We start from the raw sequence: 16,366 nt of genomic DNA, 5'->3' as shown, positions 1-16,366 counted from the left end.
TATGACTTTTTTCGATATACTATTCTGTTTTTTCGTCATACAATACTATGACTTTTTCACTTTTTTGACATACTATAGTATGAGTTTTTTTGTCACACAATACTATGACTTTTTGAACTTCTTTCGACATACTATGCTATGACTTTTTTATTACTTTTTCGTCATACCATACTATGACTTTTTATTACTTTTTCGTCATACCATACTATGACTTTTTTATGACTTTTTTCGTCATGCTATACTATAATTTTTTTTCTTTTCATCCTTGTTCCACAGAGGGGAATTAGCTCAAATAGTTGCTTTACAACCAAAACTGTGAATTGTGACTTTTTATGAATTTTTTCGTAATACTGTACTATGATTTTTTATTTTATTTTGAACCATACGTTACACAGGGGAATTAGCTCAAATGGTAGAGCGCTCGCTTAGCATGCGAGAGGTAGCGGGATCGATGCCCGTATTCTCCAGAGGGCTTCAGAAACATCTCTGTTTCTGACTTGTGTTGGTTTCTGGTTGCTTTACAACACAATTCATAAATTGTGACTATTTTCGACATACTATACTGACTTTTTCGATATACTATACTATGACTTTTTTGACTTTTTTCCTCATACTATACTATGACTTTTTTATGACTTTTTTCAACATACTGTACTATGACCTTTTCATGACTTTATGACTTTTTTCAACATACTATTCTATGACTTTTTATGACTTTTTTCGACATATTATACTATAACTTTTTCAAAATACTATACTATGACTTTTTTCATCATACTATACTATGACCTTTTTATGACTTTTCACATTTTATACTATGATTTTTTATTTTATTTTGAACCATACATTACACAGGGGAATTAGCTCAAATGGTAGAGCGCTCGCTTAGCATGCGAGAGGTAGCGGGATCGATGCCTGCATTCTCCAGAGGGCTTCAGAAACATCTCTGTTTCTGACTTGTGTTGGTTTCTGGTTGCTTTACAACACAATTCATAAATTGTGACTATTTACGACATACTATACTGACTTTTTTCGATATACTATACAATGACTTTTTTGACTTTTTCCTCATACTATACTATGACTTTTTTATGACTTTTTTCAACATACTGTACTATGACTTTTTATGACTTTTTTCGACATATTATACTATAACTTTTTTCAAAATACTATACTATGACTTTTTTCATCATACTATACTATGACCTTTTTATGACTTTTCACATTTTATACTATGATTTTTTATTTTATTTTGAACCATACGTTACACAGGGGAATTAGCTCAAATGGTAGAGCGCTCGCTTAGCATGCGAGAGGTAGCGGGATCGATGCCTGCATTCTCCAGAGGGCTTCAGAAACATCTCTGTTTCTGACTTGTGTTGGTTTCTGGTTGCTTTACAACACAATTCATAAATTGTGACTATTTACGACATACTATACTGACTTTTTTCGATATACTATACAATGACTTTTTTGACTTTTTTCCTCATACTATACTATGACTTTCTATGACTTTTTTCAACATACTGTACTATGACTTTTTCGACATACTATTCTGTTTTTTCGTCATACAATACTATGACTTTTTCACTTTTTTCGACATACTATACTATGACTTTTTTCGATATACTATTCTATCACTTTTTTGACATACTATAGTATGAGTTTTTTTGTCACACAATACTATGACTTTTTGAACTTCTTTCGACATACTATGCTATGACTTTTTTATTACTTTTTCGTCATACCATACTATGACTTTTTTATTACTTTTTCGTCATACCATACTATGACTTTTTTATGACTTTTTTCGTCATGCTATACTATAATTTTTTTTCTTTTCATCCTTGTTCCACAGAGGGGAATTAGCTCAAATAGTTGCTTTACAACCAAAACTGTGAATTGTGACTTTTTATGAATTTTTTCGTAATACTGTACTATGATTTTTTATTTTATTTTGAACCATACGTTACACAGGGGAATTAGCTCAAATGGTAGAGCGCTCGCTTAGCATGCGAGAGGTAGCGGGATCGATGCCCGTATTCTCCAGAGGGCTTCAGAAACATCTCTGTTTCTGACTTGTGTTGGTTTCTGGTTGCTTTACAACACAATTCATAAATTGTGACTATTTTCGACATACTATACTGACTTTTTTCGATATACTATACTATGACTTTTTTGACTTTTTTCCTCATACTATACTATGACTTTTTTATGACTTTTTTCAACATACTGTACTATGACCTTTTCATGACTTTATGACTTTTTTCAACATACTATTCTATGACTTTTTATGACTTTTTTCGACATATTATACTATAACTTTTTCAAAATACTATACTATGACTTTTTTCATCATACTATACTATGACCTTTTTATGACTTTTCACATTTTATACTATGATTTTTTATTTTATTTGAACCATACATTACACAGGGGAATTAGCTCAAATGGTAGAGCGCTCGCTTAGCATGCGAGAGGTAGCGGGATCGATGCCTGCATTCTCCAGAGGGCTTCAGAAACATCTCTGTTTCTGACTTGTGTTGGTTTCTGGTTGCTTTACAACACAATTCATAAATTGTGACTATTTACGACATACTATACTGACTTTTTTCGATATACTATACAATGACTTTTTTGACTTTTTTCCTCATACTATACTATGACTTTTTTATGACTTTTTTCAACATACTGTACTATGACTTTTTATGACTTTTTTCGACATATTATACTATAACTTTTTTCAAAATACTATACTATGACTTTTTTCATCATACTATACTATGACCTTTTTATGACTTTTCACATTTTATACTATGATTTTTTATTTTATTTTGAACCATACGTTACACAGGGGAATTAGCTCAAATGGTAGAGCGCTCGCTTAGCATGCGAGAGGTAGCGGGATCGATGCCTGCATTCTCCAGAGGGCTTCAGAAACATCTCTGTTTCTGACTTGTGTTGGTTTCTGGTTGCTTTACAACACAATTCATAAATTGTGACTATTTACGACATACTATACTGACTTTTTTCGATATACTATACAATGACTTTTTTGACTTTTTTCCTCATACTATACTATGACTTTCTATGACTTTTTTCAACATACTGTACTATGACTTTTTCGACATACTATTCTGTTTTTTCGTCATACAATACTATGACTTTTTCACTTTTTTCGACATACTATACTATGACTTTTTTCGATATACTATTCTATCACTTTTTTGACATACTATAGTATGAGTTTTTTTGTCACACAATACTATGACTTTTTGAACTTCTTTCGACATACTATGCTATGACTTTTTTATTACTTTTTCGTCATACCATACTATGACTTTTTTATTACTTTTTCGTCATACCATACTATGACTTTTTTATGACTTTTTTCGTCATGCTATACTATAATTTTTTTTCTTTTCATCCTTGTTCCACAGAGGGGAATTAGCTCAAATAGTTGCTTTACAACCAAAACTGTGAATTGTGACTTTTTATGAATTTTTTCGTAATACTGTACTATGATTTTTTATTTTATTTTGAACCATACTTTACACAGGGGAATTAGCTCAAATGGTAGAGCGCTCGCTTAGTATGCAAGAGGTAGCGGGATCGATGCCCGTATTCTCCAGAGGGCTTCAGAAACATCTCTGTTTCTGACTTGTGTTGGTTTCTGGTTGCTTTACAACACAATTCATAAATTGTGACTATTTTCGACATACTATACTGACTTTTTTCGATATACTATACTATGACTTTTTTGACTTTTTTCCTCATACTATACTATGACTTTTTTATGACTTTTTTCAACATACTGTACTATGACCTTTTCATGACTTTATGACTTTTTTCAACATACTATTCTATGACTTTTTATGACTTTTTTCGACATATTATACTATAACTTTTTTCAAAATACTATACTATGACTTTTTTCATCATACTATACTATGACCTTTTTATGACTTTTCACATTTTATACTATGATTTTTTATTTTATTTTGAACCATACATTACACAGGGGAATTAGCTCAAATGGTAGAGCGCTCGCTTAGCATGCGAGAGGTAGCGGGATCGATGCCTGCATTCTCCAGAGGGCTTCAGAAACATCTCTGTTTCTGACTTGTGTTGGTTTCTGGTTGCTTTACAACACAATTCATAAATTGTGACTATTTACGACATACTATACTGACTTTTTTCGATATACTATACAATGACTTTTTTGACTTTTTTCCTCATACTATACTATGACTTTCTATGACTTTTTTCAACATACTGTACTATGACTTTTTCGACATACTATTCTGTTTTTTCGTCATACAATACTATGACTTTTTCACTTTTTTCGACATACTATACTATGACTTTTTATGACTTTTTTCAACATACTATACTATGACTTTTTTGACTTTTTTCGACATACTATACTATGACTTTTTTCGATATACTATTCTGTTTTTTCGTCATACAATACTATGACTTTTTCACTTTTTTCGACATACTATACTATGACTTTTTTCGATATACTATTCTATCACTTTTTTGACATACTATAGTATGAGTTTTTTTGTCACACAATACTATGACTTTTTGAACTTCTTTCGACATACTATGCTATGACTTTTTTATTACTTTTTCGTCATACCATACTATGACTTTTTTATTACTTTTTCGTCATACCATACTATGACTTTTTTATGACTTTTTTCGTCATGCTATACTATAATTTTTTTTCTTTTCATCCTTGTTCCACAGAGGGGAATTAGCTCAAATAGTTGCTTTACAACCAAAACTGTGAATTGTGACTTTTTATGAATTTTTTCGTAATACTGTACTATGATTTTTTATTTTATTTTGAACCATACGTTACACAGGGGAATTAGCTCAAATGGTAGAGCGCTCGCTTAGCATGCGAGAGGTAGCGGGATCGATGCCCGTATTCTCCAGAGGGCTTCAGAAACATCTCTGTTTCTGACTTGTGTTGGTTTCTGGTTGCTTTACAACACAATTCATAAATTGTGACTATTTTCAGCATACTATACTGACTTTTTTCGATATACTATACTATGACTTTTTTGACTTTTTTCCTCATACTATACTATGACTTTTTTCGATATACTATTCTATCACTTTTTTGACATACTATAGTATGAGTTTTTTTGTCACACAATACTATGACTTTTTGAACTTCTTTCGACATACTATGCTATGACTTTTTTATTACTTTTTCGTCATACCATACTATGACTTTTTTATTACTTTTTCGTCATACCATACTATGACTTTTTTATGACTTTTTTCGTCATGCTATACTATAATTTTTTTTCTTTTCATCCTTGTTCCACAGAGGGGAATTAGCTCAAATAGTTGCTTTACAACCAAAACTGTGAATTGTGACTTTTTATGAATTTTTTCGTAATACTATACTATGATTTTTTATTTTATTTTGAACCATACATTACACAGGGGAATTAGCTCAAATGGTAGAGCGCTCGCTTAGCATGCGAGAGGTAGCGGGATCGATGCCCGCATTCTCCAGAGGGCTTCAGAAACATCTCTGTTTCTGACTTGTGTTGGTTTCTGGTTGCTTTACAACACAATTCATAAATTGTGACTATTTTCGACATACTATACTGACTTTTTTCGATATACTATACTATGACTTTTTTGACTTTTTTCCTCATCTATACTATGACTTTTTTATGACTTTTTTCAACATACTGTACTATGACCTTTTCATGACTTTATGACTTTTTTCAACATACTATTCTATGACTTTTTATGACTTTTTTCGACATATTATACTATAACTTTTTCAAAATACTATACTATGACTTTTTTCAACATACTATTCTATGACTTTTTATGACTTTTTTCGACATACTATACTATAACTTTTTTCAAAATACTATACTAACTTTTTTGACATACTATACCATGACTTTTTGAATTTTGTTGTCATACTATACTATGACTTTTTTATGACTTTTTACTTCATACTATTCTATGACTTTTTTACTTCTTCGACATAGTATACTATGACTTTTTTGACTTTTTTCGTCATACTAATGACTTTTGTATGACTTTTTTCAACATACTATTCGGTGACTTTTTTATGACTTTTTTCGTCACACAATACTATGACTTTTTACTTCTTTCGACATAGTATACTATGACTTTTTTGACTTTTTTTGTCATACTATACTATGACTTTTTATGACTTTTTTCAACATACTATTCTATGACTTTTTATGACTTTTTTCAACATACTATACTATGACTTTTTGACTTTTTTCGACATACTATACTATGACTTTTTTCGATATACTATTCTGTTTTTTCGTCATACAATACTATGACTTTTTCACTTTTTTCGACATACTATACTATGACTTTTTTCGATATACTATTCTATCACTTTTTTGACATACTATAGTATGAGTTTTTTTGTCACACAATACTATGACTTTTTGAACTTCTTTCGACATACTATGCTATGACTTTTTTATTACTTTTTCGTCATACCATACTATGACTTTTTTATTACTTTTTCGTCATACCATACTATGACTTTTTTATGACTTTTTTCGTCATGCTATACTATAATTTTTTTCTTTTCATCCTTGTTCCACAGAGGGGAATTAGCTCAAATAGTTGCTTTACAACCAAAACTGTGAATTGTGACTTTTTATGAATTTTTTCGTAATACTATACTATGATTTTTTATTTTATTTTGAACCATACATTACACAGGGGAATTAGCTCAAATGGTAGAGCGCTCGCTTAGCATGCGAGAGGTAGCGGGATCGATGCCCGCATTCTCCAGAGGGCTTCAGAAACATCTCTGTTTCTGACTTGTGTTGGTTTCTGGTTGCTTTACAACACAATTCATAAATTGTGACTATTTTCGACATACTATACTGACTTTTTTCGATATACTATACTATGACTTTTTGACTTTTTTCCTCATCTATACTATGACTTTTTTATGACTTTTTTCAACATACTGTACTATGACCTTTTCATGACTTTATGACTTTTTTCAACATACTATTCTATGACTTTTTATGACTTTTTTCGACATATTATACTATAACTTTTTTCAAAATACTATACTATGACTTTTTTCAACATACTATTCTATGACTTTTTATGACTTTTTTCGACATACTATACTATAACTTTTTTCAAAATACTATACTAACTTTTTTTGACATACTATACCATGACTTTTTTGAATTTTGTTGTCATACTATACTATGACTTTTTTATGACTTTTTTACTTCATACTATTCTATGACTTTTTTACTTCTTTCGACATAGTATACTATGACTTTTTTGACTTTTTTCGTCATACTAATGACTTTTGTATGACTTTTTTTCAACATACTATTCGGTGACTTTTTTATGACTTTTTTCGTCACACAATACTATGACTTTTTACTTCTTTCGACATAGTATACTATGACTTTTTTGACTTTTTTTGTCATACTATACTATGACTTTTTATGACTTTTTTCAACATACTATTCTATGACTTTTTATGACTTTTTTCAACATACTATACTATGACTTTTTTGACTTTTTTCGACATACTATACTATGACTTTTTTCGATATACTATTCTGTTTTTTCGTCATACAATACTATGACTTTTTCACTTTTTTCGACATACTATACTATGACTTTTTTCGATATACTATTCTATCACTTTTTGACATACTATAGTATGAGTTTTTTTGTCACACAATACTATGACTTTTTGAACTTCTTTCGACATACTATGCTATGACTTTTTTATTACTTTTTCGTCATACCATACTATGACTTTTTTATTACTTTTTCGTCATACCATACTATGACTTTTTATGACTTTTTTCGTCATGCTATACTATAATTTTTTTTCTTTTCATCCTTGTTCCACAGAGGGGAATTAGCTCAAATAGTTGCTTTACAACCAAAACTGTGAATTGTGACTTTTTATGAATTTTTTCGTAATACTATACTATGATTTTTTATTTTATTTTGAACCATACATTACACAGGGGAATTAGCTCAAATGGTAGAGCGCTCGCTTAGCATGCGAGAGGTAGCGGGATCGATGCCCGCATTCTCCAGAGGGCTTCAGAAACATCTCTGTTTCTGACTTGTGTTGGTTTCTGGTTGCTTTACAACACAATTCATAAATTGTGACTATTTTCGACATACTATACTGACTTTTTTCGATATACTATACTATGACTTTTTGACTTTTTTCCTCATCTATACTATGACTTTTTTATGACTTTTTTCAACATACTGTACTATGACCTTTTCATGACTTTATGACTTTTTTCAACATACTATTCTATGACTTTTATGACTTTTTTCGACATATTATACTATAACTTTTTTCAAAATACTATACTATGACTTTTTTCAACATACTATTCTATGACTTTTTATGACTTTTTTCGACATACTATACTATAACTTTTTTCAAAATACTATACTAACTTTTTTTGACATACTATACCATGACTTTTTTGAATTTTGTTGTCATACTATACTATGACTTTTTTATGACTTTTTTACTTCATACTATTCTATGACTTTTTTACTTCTTTCGACATAGTATACTATGACTTTTTTGACTTTTTTCGTCATACTAATGACTTTTGTATGACTTTTTTCAACATACTATTCGGTGACTTTTTTATGACTTTTTTCGTCACACAATACTATGACTTTTTTACTTCTTTCGACATAGTATACTATGACTTTTTTGACTTTTTTTGTCATACTATACTATGACTTTTTATGACTTTTTTCAACATACTATTCTATGACTTTTTATGACTTTTTTCAACATACTATACTATGACTTTTTTGACTTTTTTCGACATACTATACTATGACTTTTTTCGATATACTATTCTGTTTTTTTCGTCATACAATACTATGACTTTTTCACTTTTTTCGACATACTATACTATGACTTTTTTCGATATACTATTCTATCACTTTTTTGACATACTATAGTATGAGTTTTTTTGTCACACAATACTATGACTTTTTGAACTTCTTTCGACATACTATGCTATGACTTTTTTATTACTTTTTCGTCATACCATACTATGACTTTTTTATTACTTTTTCGTCATACCATACTATGACTTTTTATGACTTTTTTCGTCATGCTATACTATAATTTTTTTTCTTTTCATCCTTGTTCCACAGAGGGGAATTAGCTCAAATAGTTGCTTTACAACCAAAACTGTGAATTGTGACTTTTTATGAATTTTTTCGTAATACTGTACTATGATTTTTTATTTTATTTTGAACCATACGTTACACAGGGGAATTAGCTCAAATGGTAGAGCGCTCGCTTAGCATGCGAGAGGTAGCGGGATCGATGCCCGTATTCTCCAGAGGGCTTCAGAAACATCTCTGTTTCTGACTTGTGTTGGTTTCTGGTTGCTTTACAACACAATTCATAAATTGTGACTATTTTCGACATACTATACTGACTTTTTTCGATATACTATACTATGACTTTTTTGACTTTTTTCCTCATACTATACTATGACTTTTTTATGACTTTTTTCAACATACTGTACTATGACCTTTTCATGACTTTATGACTTTTTTCAACATACTATTCTATGACTTTTTATGACTTTTTTCGACATATTATACTATAACTTTTTTCAAAATACTATACTATGACTTTTTTCATCATACTATACTATGACCTTTTTATGACTTTTCACATTTTATACTATGATTTTTTATTTTATTTTGAACCATACGTTACACAGGGGAATTAGCTCAAATGGTAGAGCGCTCGCTGCGCATAGCAAGGGAGCCGATCTTTCCGCCCCCCTCACCCCCCAGCTCCCAAGTGAAAAAATACGGGAAAATGTAGAATAATGAAATAACAGATATATTTTTGCCTGCAACAATATTGAAGTGATATCCCTGTGCGTTATGGATGATTTCGAGTTATATGTTTATCGAGTCACCCACCGTGAGCTGGATTCGAACCTGCGATCTGCCGGACAAGTAAAGCGTCCCCAAATCCCCAAGCTATGACGCCCCCTAGTGATCAGAAATCCCATTATTGTGTGTATTATTAAGAACATTGCTTTAGCTCTAATATATACATATATTCCCCCCAAAGACTAGTAATGTTTATATTAATATATCTATCTATAATAATAAAGTGTGCCATAGCAATTTCATGTCATTTAATTGATTAATACTTATTATTTTTGTGTATTATTAAGAGCATTGATTTAGCTTTAAAATATATGCTCCCCCAATGACTAGTAATGTTTATATTTATCTATAATAATAATAATGTGTGGCAATTTCATGTCATTGTATTGATTAATACTTATTATGTTGTGTTTATTATGAAGAACATTGCTTTGGCTTTAAGATCTCATATGCCCCCCAATGACTTCTGATGTTTATTTCTGTTTCTGTTAATATAATGATAATAACAATAAAATGTGCCTTCAAAGACTGTGGGACCATATGGAGTTTTTTTGATGATGCACAGGCTGAGTCTTAAATGTTGTTATGATCAGATTTAATGTATCTGAACATGATGTAACAACACAAGATGTAAAATAAACAAGTATTAAAATGAACACACACACACTGTTCAGGAAAACACAAGATATAAAAAATAAACAAGCATTGAAAATGTACACACACACACACACACACGTACGTACGTACACACACACGTACACACGCGCACACACACACACACACACACACACACACACACACACACACACACACACACAGTATTAAACTTGAACTGGTAAATCAAGCCAACAGCTTTCAACTGTATCATACGGTCTTCATCAGATGGAAATGAAATGCACATAAATTATGAAATAATATTGAAAGTTCTCTAAAATACCACGGCAAACAAATTAACTACATCTGCTGATGAAAACCATGTGTTACAATCAGTAAGCTTACAATCGTAAGCTCCACAAGTCAACACAATCAGTCTGAAAACTCATTGCTTTAAAGAGGAAACACATTCAGTATAAAATCAAACAATGACCTGCATGTAAACATACAAACGTCCCAGAGATGTAAACATTATGTACACTACAAAGCACTCATATTTACAATAGTACATCAATGACAGTGTCTATACATTCAGGGAGTCTGTTAAACTCAGCAGTTTTCCCTATGAAGTTTGGTCCTGAGAGTTTTGTGTAAACTCAGTTTGTATTTTCTGATGAAGGTTTCTAAGGTTTAAGAACACATTTTTAACTCAACATCACAGTTACGGTGAATAGTGAACCGGCAGCTGAGTCTGTAAAACAGTTTCCAAACATTCATTCAGCTGCTGCAGAAACAAAGTCACAGAAACACTCCTCCACACATGTTGACCTTTGACCTCATAACTACTGGACAAACACAAAAATTAAATGTACAGTTTGATGTCTGGACGGTCAGATATGTCAGTTTTTTGTTTAAGTCTGAGGTCAAAGGACACGCAAGCACACATATACAATATATACATATATACAAGCAAAACACAGTTAAAAAATTATTTTGCTGCTCTCTGTTCTGCCAACCACTCTTCAAGAGATTTGCCATTTGAGGCACGTGAGCAGAAGGTGGCACTGCCATGACGACTATGCCCAAACTCTTTTGTTTTGGGCTGCCCGCAATGGCTACAGGTATTGTAGGTGACCCCTCTCGCATATTTCCTCTTGTGGACTCCACTCTCCTCCTCAAGGGCACGCTGGCGCCTGTTCCTCTGCGTGTACCGGGACACAGGAGTAGCAGGTGCAGGAACAAGTGGAGCTGGGCCTGCACTGGAAGTTGAGGCACCAGAAGGTGCCAGTATGCATGACCCAGTCTTGTCTGGGTTGAGGATGAAAGTCCCTACCCTAGGCAACATCCCAGGAGCTGACATGGGCTGTGCAATGTCTGGTGCGGTGGGGGTAGGTGCGATGGGGTGCTCCCTGGTGGCAGCAGCTGGCCGTCGGCCTGGCCGCAAAACAGGAGCCTGCCCTTCCAGATTTGGAAGGAGGACAAAGTGATGCTGTGGGCCTGATGCTGATGGAAGGAGCTGCAGTCGTTCCTTCGGTGCTGGAAGCTGGTCAGGTGCCACAGGAATCGGGTTGGTTGGAGCCATTCCCTGAGAAAGGACACTCAATTCCTGGCTCTTCTGCCGCTGTCGAAACCTGAGAGAAGATCATTTGTGTTAGATATGTATTCATTAGAGAACTATTCAGACAATTTGAGGTAAATGATGTGCCTGACCTACCATTGAATGAGTGTCCGCTGATTAAGCTCATAGAGCTGGATCGTTGTCGTAGTCATAACCCTTGGACTGTTGAGCACTAAGTCCCGGATGTGGTGGTAGTGTCTGAGAATGATAGACCATCTGGGGGTGGAAACTCCAGCCTTCCTGCTGGTTGTTTTGTGTAATGTGCACAGCCTTATGCACATGGCCTCAACCAAGCGGCTGGTGCCGGGGAACTGAGCTGGCCCCCCAGGATGTCCTATCAAGCAGCGCTTAACACTTTCCACACCCGGCGTGACTCCAGACCGCTTGGGAGCCTTAAAACGGCCACGTATCAGTCGCTGCTGATGACGAGGCTGGTAGTCGACCCGCTCCTTGTCGCCTTCAGGGAGAGCTGTCCACAGCTGGATGACCTGGGTCACCTGCAGCTCAGTGAGGTAAGACGCCTCATGGAGACCCACCAGGAAAGCAGCAAGATCCTGGACCTTGTCCCACCCAGCGACCCCATCCGGTCCAATGACTGCTCCCTAGTAAATGGATTGATTAATATCAATAAATGTGAAATAAAATGTCATTGAGATTGGATTGAAATAGCCGTTAAAGTGTCTTACCTGAGCCTCGTTGGACAGATTGTTTTCACTCTCCAGCGCAGCCTCAGAGGGGTCAGGGAGCATTGAAGGGGCAGCAGCAGGATGTTGTCCTCCATCACGTGACGTGGACGGCAGATCAGCAGGTGATGCAGGGGCCTGAGGTGAAGAGGCCAGAGGACTCGTCATCAACGTTGAGGGCCTGTTCTCCAGATGACGGCGGGGGTCAGCCTCATAGAGCACAGGAACTGTGATATCCTCTGTGATCTCTTCTTGAAATCCCTCATCTTGTATGTCCTCATCATCATTGACTTGCTCCACCAGCCTGTCCTCCTCCTCTGGGTTCTGGAGCACTGGAGTCAGTGTTTTGCCAGTCTGATTGTACAAGTACTCCATTCCCAGCAATTCACCTACATAAACAAAAACAGAAAAAATAAAGTATTCTTAATATTTTTAAGCAATATAGCACTCGTGAGAGTGGGGTTGGTAATGGATAATCCACCGGTGTTGTTCGGCCGTAGCCACAAGGCCAGAGGCCAAGTTGCGCAGGTAACTGCCAACTAATTAACATTACAACAGTGTGTCAGAGTGGGGATGTCCTGGGATATGTCATAAATGTCTCTCAGTTTCTCTCTCAATCAGAAACAAATAAATAATTCCATAGAACCCAATTGTTATAATATATAATACTTTAAAGGTTAAATTGATTAATGAATAGTGTTATTAAAGAACAAATTAATTAAGTTATTCTTTCTCATGATGGATGATGATGATAATTTCTTGCCTGTGTACGCTCCAGGGGTGCGATAGCGCTCATCCCAGCATCTCCCTAGCACCTTTTGGCTGAGCTGGTCCACTGCCTCTTTCATAGCGCTGCCATAACAGCGGATGGAAGGTGCTCCTATTACAGCGGCCTCCATCCGGTCATCATTCCAGCGCATCACCCCTTCAAGGAGATACGCCTGGAAATGCGCATCACTGGCACTGGTTCCTGAAAGTTAAGCAAACAAAGAAGCCTTTGTCACATTTGAACAATATATTAACTACGTATGAGATGCTATAAAGAATCTGTAAAATGTAATAGAATTATGTTAAAATAGAATTGCCATTACAACCAGACATACAGAGAAAAAAAGTTCTTAAACTAGTGACTTAAAGTCACAGAAAAGGACTGTAATATTACTGTTAAACAGAAACTAGTAACCCATATGTATGCAATACCTGGAATAAATCTGTTTAGGTGGAGGTGGAAGGACTCCAGGGAGGTAGAGCCACGGGCACACCTGTAGCAGCTCAGCTCCACACCGCCTTTCTTCAGGGTGCCTTTTTTAATGTAGAGCGGGAAGTCCTCTGGGTCTTGGATACAGGCCACGTGTTTCTCCTGCTCCTTCCATATCTGCTGGATCCGTTCGTGGTCCAAGAGAGGAACGCCAAGAGTGTCCTTCCCACTTGCACTGTCAAACAGACCGATCAATGACCCAATCAGTCTGATGGTCTCCTCCACCCCTCTGGTCCTCCTCCTGCAGTGCAGAGCCAACTCCCTCCGGGTAATGCGAGTGGTCACCGCCTCCTCAGTGAAGTGGCCAATCCTCTTTGCTGCCAACTCACCCTCCTTGGCATGGCGAAGAGCAGCAACATCCTCCGGATCCCACTCAAAAATGCACGTGGACAGGCGTGCCATGAAAATGCCATACAGGGGGTGAGCTTCCGTATTGACGCCTGCAGCAAAGCGGCGCATGAAGTGCCATATATCAAGGCGCACTTGAAGCCCGTCCCACTCTGAAAACATGGCCTTCACCCGACAAGGGCCATGCAGACTGCAGCAGTCTCTGTCCACGTACATAATTTGTGGTGGCGCCACTCTTGCCTCCCTGTACCGCTTCATTAGGCCAGCTGCCATAGCGTCCAGTGCTTGTCCCTCACCAGCTGTCAGGACCGAGACAAGAACTTGACCGTGCTCGTTTCCCACATTAGTGCACCAGGCAGCTGTACCTGCAGCAGCACCAGCAAGTTTCTTGGTTACCTTTTTTGTTGAGTCCATCTTGAGGACAGAGCCAAAGATGGAGGTTATTTTGGCCTTCACCTCATGCAGTCGCACTAGAACATCCCTGGCATACACAGCTAACAGCCACTTAGGTTTGGGAAGGGCAGGTAAGAGGGGAGGCTCAGCAAATGCAGGGGGGCACACAACAGAAGACTTTGTGAATGGTTCACAAGCTGTCAGGTACTGCAGGACACGCTGCATCCATGCTTCGCTGTGTTGTTCCAGCAGCTTTTGTACAGCTGAGTCACACTGTTGCCCATTGTCCTCTCCCTCATCATTCTCAGCACCCGGATGTCACATGAGTATCTAAGGAGAAAGAGTGTAATGTCTAAAAAATAACACAAATAAAAGCACCTAATAATTGTCATCCATCATGAATTACCTGTATGTTAGCAAAGCTGGAAACTGGCTGCGGTGGCCCATATCCAGCTGTCCTAAGATGTCCTCGGACCAAGAAGGATACTTTTTTGAGCAGCGTTTGCACTCCAGGTACTCAGTGGCAAGGTCATACCACCCGTCAATGTCCAACACCTTGCGCACTGTTCGGTACAGTCCTGCTGCTGTTAGTCGGTGCTTGCCACAGGCTGGACGAACACAGACAAGAGGAAACAGCCACATCTTATGGGGCATCCATAAGAACAGCGGCCGACAGAAGAAGTGGTCAGGTGAGGCGGGAGGCTGGGTGTGAATGAGGAGGGGCTGAGGAGGATGCCACCAAAGTTTCAGCTGGGTCACTAGCTCTGGCTTGCCGGTTCGTGTGTTGGCCTTAAATAATGTGTGCCGAATCCACTCCTGCTGGGAAGGTGGAAGCTGATCCTTCCAGTGACTGGGAAGCTCAGCTGGTGGCTGATGAACAACTGGTATCGCTACTGGATGGGGATCAGCACAGGCCTCTAGATGCACAGTGGTTGCAAGAGGTAATGAAGGAGAAATGAAGCAAACAGGCAGCAAAACAATATTAGGTTGAATGTTGCATTTGATAGTAATATGCCATAAAAGCAGCTCACAAACAGGCACAGTGCAGAAATACTACAGAAAGTCACAGCAAAGAAATGCTAAGAAGTGTTAAGAAGCAAAAAACCCAGTGTACACTTTTTTGAAGAAGTGCAATGTGATATAATTCTGTATTGTGAAGAAAAATATATCTAAAATGTAGAAATTTTCCCCAAAATAATATTTCTTAGTGTTGTCACTAAACATTTTCACAATATTTGCATTTGTGTCATATGCCATACCTGTATTTAGCTGTGCTTCACATTGCAATAATGCAGATACCAGTTCCTCATCATCATCCTCAGCAGTCCCTGGAGAACAAATGTTAAAACTATTAGGCTTACTGTTAATACACAGAGACAAATGTATGCAAGGTGGTGCATACTTACCCGTAAGGAAAAGCTGCCGTTGGGCCAAGTGTTCGGTCTGGGGTTTTGCAGCCTGAGTTAAGGTGCACCGCGGTGCTGGAGCTG

At 36.1% G+C, this 16,366-nt stretch overlaps 7 non-coding genes across 7 annotated transcripts; all 7 read left to right on the top strand.

Annotated features, from left to right (window-relative positions):
• Positions 1-394: 394 nt before the first annotated feature.
• On the top strand, positions 395-467 carry trnaa-agc. The gene has a single exon. It is a non-coding gene; the product is annotated as a tRNA-Ala (tRNA).
• Positions 468-1,976: 1,509 nt separating this feature from the next.
• trnaa-agc lies at positions 1,977-2,049 on the top strand. The gene has a single exon. It is a non-coding gene; the product is annotated as a tRNA-Ala (tRNA).
• A 2,825-nt stretch (positions 2,050-4,874) lies between these two features.
• On the top strand, positions 4,875-4,947 carry trnaa-agc. The gene has a single exon. It is a non-coding gene; the product is annotated as a tRNA-Ala (tRNA).
• Positions 4,948-5,466: 519 nt separating this feature from the next.
• On the top strand, positions 5,467-5,539 carry trnaa-agc. The gene has a single exon. It is a non-coding gene; the product is annotated as a tRNA-Ala (tRNA).
• A 1,214-nt stretch (positions 5,540-6,753) lies between these two features.
• On the top strand, positions 6,754-6,826 carry trnaa-agc. The gene has a single exon. It is a non-coding gene; the product is annotated as a tRNA-Ala (tRNA).
• Positions 6,827-8,045: 1,219 nt separating this feature from the next.
• On the top strand, positions 8,046-8,118 carry trnaa-agc. The gene has a single exon. It is a non-coding gene; the product is annotated as a tRNA-Ala (tRNA).
• Positions 8,119-9,338: 1,220 nt separating this feature from the next.
• Positions 9,339-9,411, top strand: trnaa-agc. The gene has a single exon. It is a non-coding gene; the product is annotated as a tRNA-Ala (tRNA).
• The last annotated feature ends 6,955 nt before the right edge of the window (positions 9,412-16,366 follow it).

This window comes from Sander lucioperca, chromosome 5 (assembly GCF_008315115.2).
Source record: "Sander lucioperca isolate FBNREF2018 chromosome 5, SLUC_FBN_1.2, whole genome shotgun sequence".
NCBI classification, from domain to species: Eukaryota; Metazoa; Chordata; class Actinopteri; order Perciformes; family Percidae; genus Sander; species Sander lucioperca.
This window is presented reverse-complemented; position numbering and strand designations above follow the sequence as displayed.